General features: G+C 51.8%; 2 pseudogenes, besides 4 other annotated features; both read right to left on the bottom strand.

Moving 5' to 3' along the window:
• Window positions 1–2,939: a sequence feature (heterozygous, non-Esmeraldo-like haplotype).
• Tc00.1047053508835.30 lies at window positions 1,229–2,500 on the bottom strand (annotated as a pseudogene).
• Window positions 2,622–2,643: a sequence feature (AT_rich).
• Window positions 2,940–7,316: a sequence feature (areas not merged during assembly with more than two copies in the genome that could not be assigned to a particular haplotype).
• Tc00.1047053508835.10 lies at window positions 3,476–6,826 on the bottom strand (annotated as a pseudogene).
• Window positions 6,867–7,003: a microsatellite.

The raw sequence follows: 7,316 nt of genomic DNA, 5'->3' as shown, positions 1-7,316 counted from the left end.
GCATTTCTGCCTCACGGTCAGGCGTCGGTAACTGTAGATAGCGGGCCTTGCTGTCGGTAGCAATCCGCTCTGCCTCCATGAGAGTGTCGTCCCAAAGCCTGGGACCATCCTTGTGCATGCCGCGGGGGCAATGTCATCGATACGAAGTTATAAACGCTCTCGTGAAAGATTTAATGCCGGTGGACTGCTTTTTATAGTCGTATGCCGGAGGTTGTGCGTCGAGGTCCTTGACGAATAAATCCCAATTGCACTTCCCCCAACTGTAGAATATCTTAGGTGCCGAAGGGGGTGCCGAAGGTATGGTATCCATAAATGCCTGATGCGGCGTGAATGTTAGCATATAATGATCAATGAGCGGCGACACGGAAGCTGACCAATCTGGCACAGTCAAAGCATTTGACCATGTCAGATCGATACAGGATCGTTCTCTTGTGCCACGAGCATACGTGATCTCACCAGGGGTGTTAACCAAGGTGAGTCCCGCATCCGTGCACAGTTCTAAAAATTCTGCGGCAACCTCGCTTGGAGAAGACTCCAAGAATGGCTCCCACTGTGGGTGATGCATGTTGAAATCCCCGCACAGCAGGAGCGGCGACGAGGCTGGAAGGCAGTTTGCTAACCGCCTGAAGGATTACGTTACTTGCGGTGGTGGTCTCATATAGGCACTCGCTACAATAAGATCACGGTTCTGGTCCAGAGCAACCTGGAGCACCACCACTTCAAGGCTGGTGTCATGCTGGGGGATGGTGAGAGGTATACGCTTGGAGCGGAGAGTTTTCTGCACCAGCACCGCCACACCGCCTCCCTTGCCGATGCGCGACTGTGCATAGAGCACATAATCTCCAGTATGCATGCTGGCGATCTGCTCTGACGACTTCCAAGTCTCCTGGATGGCTATTATGTCTGCTCCTTGCGCCATTAATGTTGCGAGTTTTGACGGCGTGAGGCAAGAAACGTTCATCTGGAGTACTGCTATGGGGCCTGGGTTCTGCTCAATGTCTCCGCTTAGCAGTAGCTTTTGTCGTTGCGCGTCACATACGGCACGCAAACAGTATGTATAGCGCTGATAAGCGCCGATGGAATTCAGCAGCGGATGGAAATACCGCTCCGCGGGCAGCCATGTACATGGCTCCATCTGGTGCCCTTCCGACCCGTTTGTGCGGCGCCTCCTGCCTCTCCGCGTGCAGCGGATGGGCAGCGGATGGGCAGCAGGCGCTTAGCTTCCTCTCTAGCAAAGAGTACTAGACCCTGGCACCACGTTGAGGTGGCCGGCTGAGCCAGGGTCGGCCCAACATCATACACGCGTGCCTTATCCGTCACCCAAAGGTGGAGCCGACCCTTTTCTTTACTGTCTTTTCCGTTCTCCCCGGATAACACCGGCGCGGTGACGAGCATCACATCCTTGTTCTTAATCGTCACTTTGATGAAGCCATTCTGGACGCCGTGCCCCTTTCGACCATGTGAGTTGCCCCACACGCGGGTAATTGGCTCACCATATGTATCCAGATCCCTCACTCGCAATGTACACGTACACGTCACGGTAATCTTGCTCACAAGAAGCCATCATAAGACGTCCGTTTTCTTCTCCCCACTCCACGATGGTCGGATCCATGCAGTCATCACCAGCCGCTCTGCAGGAAGGCCTCCAATTACGCTCTGACCTATCAAAGCGCATGGACAGCGATGAATCCTTTCTGTTCTTCTCTGTGGCCTGCATGGGAAATATGGGCGTACCGTCCTTCGTCCTAATATCCGATCCTCCGCCAGAAACCAACTGGGTCATGGATTTAGTAACATATTCGTCGTTTCCAAACGTCACTGCATGGGGCTCATTCCACGTGATTTCATTGCCACTACTGACACTCCCCTTCACCAGCAAAAATCCCCAGTCACGTGCAGTAGCCAATTCACCCTCCGACGGTTTGGCGCTCTGATTTCTCAAAAGCATGTAGACACTGTCGCCAGACACAACTGTCGTTGGCCGCATCGTGGCTGCTGCCTCGACTGTACCCGTAGCAGCACCCTCTGGGAACTGCACCACCTAAATTGTGCTCTCCGTCAGTATCTCCGTTGGCTTATCATCAGTTAGATCGAGGTGCCTTTACGCAATCCCAGTACGGCTGCAGCCTTTGTCATTCTCCTTGCACTGCGCTTCAGCAACGACAAACACAGCACTGTTCGCCTCAAAAAGGCTAGGAACGTGGAGCAAAAAAAATTTCTCATTACCTTTTGTAGGGGCTTCCCATTGAGAGGATATCCATCCAACCCCTGTGAACGGATCAACAGCGCTCTCTGCCTGCTCAGCGTGTACAGCCCCACTGCCGCAGCACATCCACATCACGACAAGAAGGAACAGCACCGCGGAAGCAAACACACGCCGGGACATGTTGGGCCTCTGCGGCTCACTCTCTCCTCCTTCTCTCCTCCCTCCGCTGGATCCGGTCACGCGGCGACGGTTGTGTGTGCGGGGTGCCTTCACAGCAGCAACACGTGAGAGCATATAAATACGTGTGTGTGGGCGGTTTGTTTGTACTGTGGGTGCTTTCAGATCCCTCGAATTTCACAGTAGCGATTGGCGGTTGGTAGTAGTTTACTTCTTATTGTGTATGTTTGTGTGTGAGAAATAAAATTAAAATTTTAAAAGCACCAAAACAGGGCGTGGCAGAAGAGTGGGTGGTGCCACCATCTGCAGTGTAACACATCAGCGTCGTCGTAACCGCCACAGTAATTGCTCTCCCCCGTCAACAACGGCTCAGGCATTGTGTGGCCGCAAACAGAAGCAGAGACACTGACGTTTGCGCACGGGCCAATACACCCTCCGGCAAACAGCACCAACCAACAGACAGTCAGCAGAAATTAGGTGCGAGCAGAATCCCAAGTGCTGCGGGATCCTTGCTAGCAGCGCTCCCTGATTGCAGCACCTTTAAAGCGTTCCTCGCTGCAATATCCCCCACCACCTGCTCTGTGTGTCGGTGAATTTTCCCGTTCACCGGAAGAAAAACGGCGGGATGTGTCGGCAAGGGTCGCAGACACACGGAGCGCACCGTCGACGCGATCAACGAGCGCAGGCCCTCGTGAAGTGAGATCCCACAACCGTGATCCCTCCATTGACTCTCCTGGAAGTGGAGGAGGCATAAAATGTCCTCTTCTCTACAGTAGCCCTGAAAAACAAAAAAATTCCGCAGGACATCCCGCGCAGCCACGGCCTCCTCAGCAGCCTGACAGTCCACGCCGTCGCACCGCTCCTCAAGAGGTCGCCAGGCCCGGTAAAGCAAGCAAAAGGGGAGCAGCAATTTGGTCAGGGCGTTCAGCAAAAATGAGACGCAGCAGTCGGGTAAGCGCGGCCCATCCACGTCCTCTCCTTCAACCGACCCAACACACAGTCGGATCACACACCCGAAAAGAACCGTGCTGTCTGACAAACTAGCACCGACAATAACGCCTCGTGTTCTCCTAAATGGAGAGTCACGACACACCCGAAAGATCACAAGAAAGGGCAAATACTTACATTCCGTCGGCATAAGCACGGAAATAAAGCGCGGATTTTGCCCCGTGAACTCCCATCCAAATCGTCTCAGCCACAGAGTTTCTGTCGCCGACCCTCAGGAAGGGCTGATGCATCAACTGCCGCTGATCCATCCCTCAGCAATAATAAAAAAAAAGCCACTGTCTCTCGAGGTTCGTCATCACCCTTTCCTCCCACTGAGGGAAAAGAACGCAAAGTAACGGTGTGGGCGTGCCTAGCCGACAGGAATGGAAAAAGTGACTCCAGCCACGGAACAAATTAAACAAATCCTCCTCCCAAATCCTTCAAAGACACCGGTCGGTCAACTGCCGAAGTTGACGGCGCGGAGGAAAACACATTGAATGTATGGGGCACCGCAGCCACCTGAATATATTCTGCAATGTCCGCGGTCAGTTCATTAAAGTACAAAGAAGGGACAGAAAATTCAAAGGGGCGTGTGAACCTGTCAGTGATCACCCGCGCCGGAGGATCGCCACCCCCACCCTCCAAGGGCACCTCAACGACGTCAAATATTTCCACCGCATGGCTCCCACCACACAATCGCGTGGCACAAAGTATTGCCTTGCAGCACCCCACGCAATGCGGCAATCGAAAACCATCTCGAACACGGCGTGCGACAAAGATAACAAAAAAAGGTAAGGCAAATGCCCTCCACATCTCAGCAGCTTCAATCATTCAGTAAAAGGCAGGAGCACCAGACAGCACCCACGGACTCACCGAATATAGCGTCAAAAGACAGCGAGATGCCAGACGCCGAAGGGCCCGCATTTCTTCCCCCGTGACACTTCCACGGATGAATGCAACTGCCGTGCCCTGCGGCCTCTCGATCCCCTCAAGAAAACGCTGCGGCCACATGGCAACGGCCTAACGTGGCTGGCGATCAGATACAGTCGTCGCGGCAAAACAGTACAGAAAGTAGGGTGGTGAGCACGCACATTCGCCCCTTTGATGCCTGCCTCAGCTGCAAGAGTGAAACTCGTCTTCCCAACAGCCGCGCTTCGGGAAGCTGAAACACCTGCCCTCACACCGGCAATGACATCTGCAAGCGCCTGTAATTCCTAAACACCGCCCGTCAGAAAAAGAACAAACCGGCACTCAAACCCTGCTGCCGCACATCCCTCGCAACCATTTGTGGACTCGTTATCCAGCAGAAAGACCCAAACAACATAAAAAAAAGACCGTTCATTGCTAAAAAAAGAAAAAAGACGTTGCTTTCATCGTGCTACAAAGGATTATGCCTCCTGCGTAACGCGGCTACAAGAGCGCGGTGCGCCAACACCGAAACGGTGGGCATGTTGCCCCATGACCCTCCCCCTCACCACAGGGGTCCAAGAAGTGCAACAGACCATCCTCTCACCAAAGAAAAGGCCCAATGAAACGCACTCTGCACTGTGCGGACCACCCTGCAGAAACACCCCCAGAGAACGAATGCTCTTGAATGTCCTTCAGAAGGGGCCAGCGGGTTGGCCGTGAAGCCAACAGACACCGGAGAGCCACCTGCTCTGCACGCATCCAATGACGCAATTGGGAGCGCAATGTTAAAGGGCACATCAAACACCCTGTTTTCGTCTCCGTCGGTGCGGGCACGACAGTCCTGCCTTCACCCTTCGCCCCCACAAAGTATTCCACAGGGTCCTTTGAACCGGAGACCACCACACGGCGATATGCCACCGGATGAGTGCTCTCCATACCGCACAAAATAAAATGTTCCCACGTCGAAGCTCGCAGTGAAAACAAGCACAACGATGAGCAACATAAGGGTTCTCTGTGCTGTGTTTCATCACAACACTCTGTCCTCCGTTGGTTCAGGCCTCTGCCACACAAAGGGGCACAGATGTGACATCATTTACACGCAACAGAGTGAAATCCGCAAGAACATTGCCATAGTCATACAGGACGCAACAACCACCATCCCGCTCAACAGCTGTTGTGATCATATTCTGCAAAACATGATCCACGCCAACAGAAAACTTTGTTGTCCAGTTGTGCAAACAATTGATGGGCCAAGCAACGTTGGCCAAAAACGACGGCACCAGTCGGTATTAGGCCGTGGAACCGCCAGTGAGAGCCATTGATTGGAACAAACACCAAAGCCACCAGCGGCCAACCAGAACTGCGACAAGACATTCGTACTTGAACCAAAGAACGGATTCGTCTCGTTCAGGAACAAAGAAAAACAAATAATATTTTTCCTCCTCACAGTTGCCTTCCAGCAATAAAACACCACCATGCAATCCGCCCTTATCGGCATTACTCAGGAGCACAAGAACTGTGCAATTTGTAGAGGGCGCTGCAATCAAGCGAATGTGATGCTCCACGGCGGCAAACAGACTCGTCACAGGTCAAGGATCAACCAGTCGCGAGCAGCATGCCTCTTCATGGACTCTCCGTTTTGGTTCCAACCGAGACGGAGGGCTTTCTTCGCTCAGCACCAACCCCGCGAGGCGTCGTGTTGTTAAGGGAAACAAATGAGGATGACGGAGTGCATCATCGGGAAAATCGCCCTCAAATGTGGGAAACGGCATCGTACCCGCCGGAATCAGGTGCGCATGATGTCCCTCCACGTCAGCTGCGCAGTCTGTCAGATGGAGGAAATTTCGGTAAAACGGAAGTCAGCGCACTCACTTCCAGCCCAGACAGTTTTATCAGGATGGTCGAATCATCAATTCGGGGGTTCCACACTTCTTGAGGGATATTGTGACGCCCTGACACGTCCACTTGCATGTCCACACAATGTCCTATTTCCTTTCCCTCCTCTGCACGCGGCCGCACCGTCTCTTAAGCCACATCCAGGACAGATCAGATAGCGAGTGGCACCTGGTCAGCCAGCGCCGTTCCATTCCTTAAAGCACCAAAGATCGAAGCCCCAAAATCACTGGCCATCAATCAGTGATGCCGTCGGCACAAGACCTCCTCTGGCCAACGCCAGACAATTGTCCCGGAGTACATGTTGTCCCATGGCTCGTTTTATGGACCCTCATCATCCTCTACAGGTACATCGTGCGTCCATTCCTAAAATAGGGATGTGGACTACACCTCAATAAAACTGCACAATGTGCCTGCAAACTGTTCGTTGAAAGTTGTCATTGTGTTGGGTGGCAGGGGCAACGGAATCACGCGTTGCGGCTCCTCAGGAGATCAAAGAAGATAGCAATCAACGCTCAGTTGAGATGGGCTTCGCAAACCCCTTGCTAATTTTTGTCCGACGGGGTGCTTCAGTGCATACGCAACCCTGGATGCGAGACGGAATGCCTATACGTCCTAAAAAAGTAGGTGTAGATCCACGGGAAAAGAATAAATGACACAACTGAACTGGAATGCCACAAATAAAAAAGGTGAAATATACATATCACCATAAATATAAAAATAAACATCAATTGATGTATATGTACATATATACATGTATCGATATAGATATGAGTATAGAAACATCTATATAATTAAAATATATAGATATCTATTTAGATATGAATATACCCCTCTATCCTTTCCTCATTGACAAATTTTTTTGTTCATTGATTTATTGATTTGTTGCTTTATTAAGTACAAACATATACATCCCTAGATAAACAAATGGGTATCGGTATTTATATATATTCGCCAATTTTGGCATTTGTATATTCATTATTATTCACTTCTTGCTTTTCTTTGTTTTTTCCTAAATAACCTCAGACCCTCACGCCGGCCACCATCGTGGAGCACGTCCGCCATGCTGATTGGAGATGCGGAAGAGAACCCCAACCCCTGGAGATGGCGCTGCAGGAACGGCGTAAACACAACCCGTTACGCG

This window comes from Trypanosoma cruzi, genomic scaffold, assembly GCF_000209065.1.
Source record: "Trypanosoma cruzi strain CL Brener 1047053517071 genomic scaffold, whole genome shotgun sequence".
Lineage (NCBI taxonomy): Eukaryota > Euglenozoa > Kinetoplastea > Trypanosomatida > Trypanosomatidae > Trypanosoma > Trypanosoma cruzi.
Note: the sequence above shows the minus strand (reverse complement) of the source record. Positions and strands in the feature narration are given on the sequence as shown.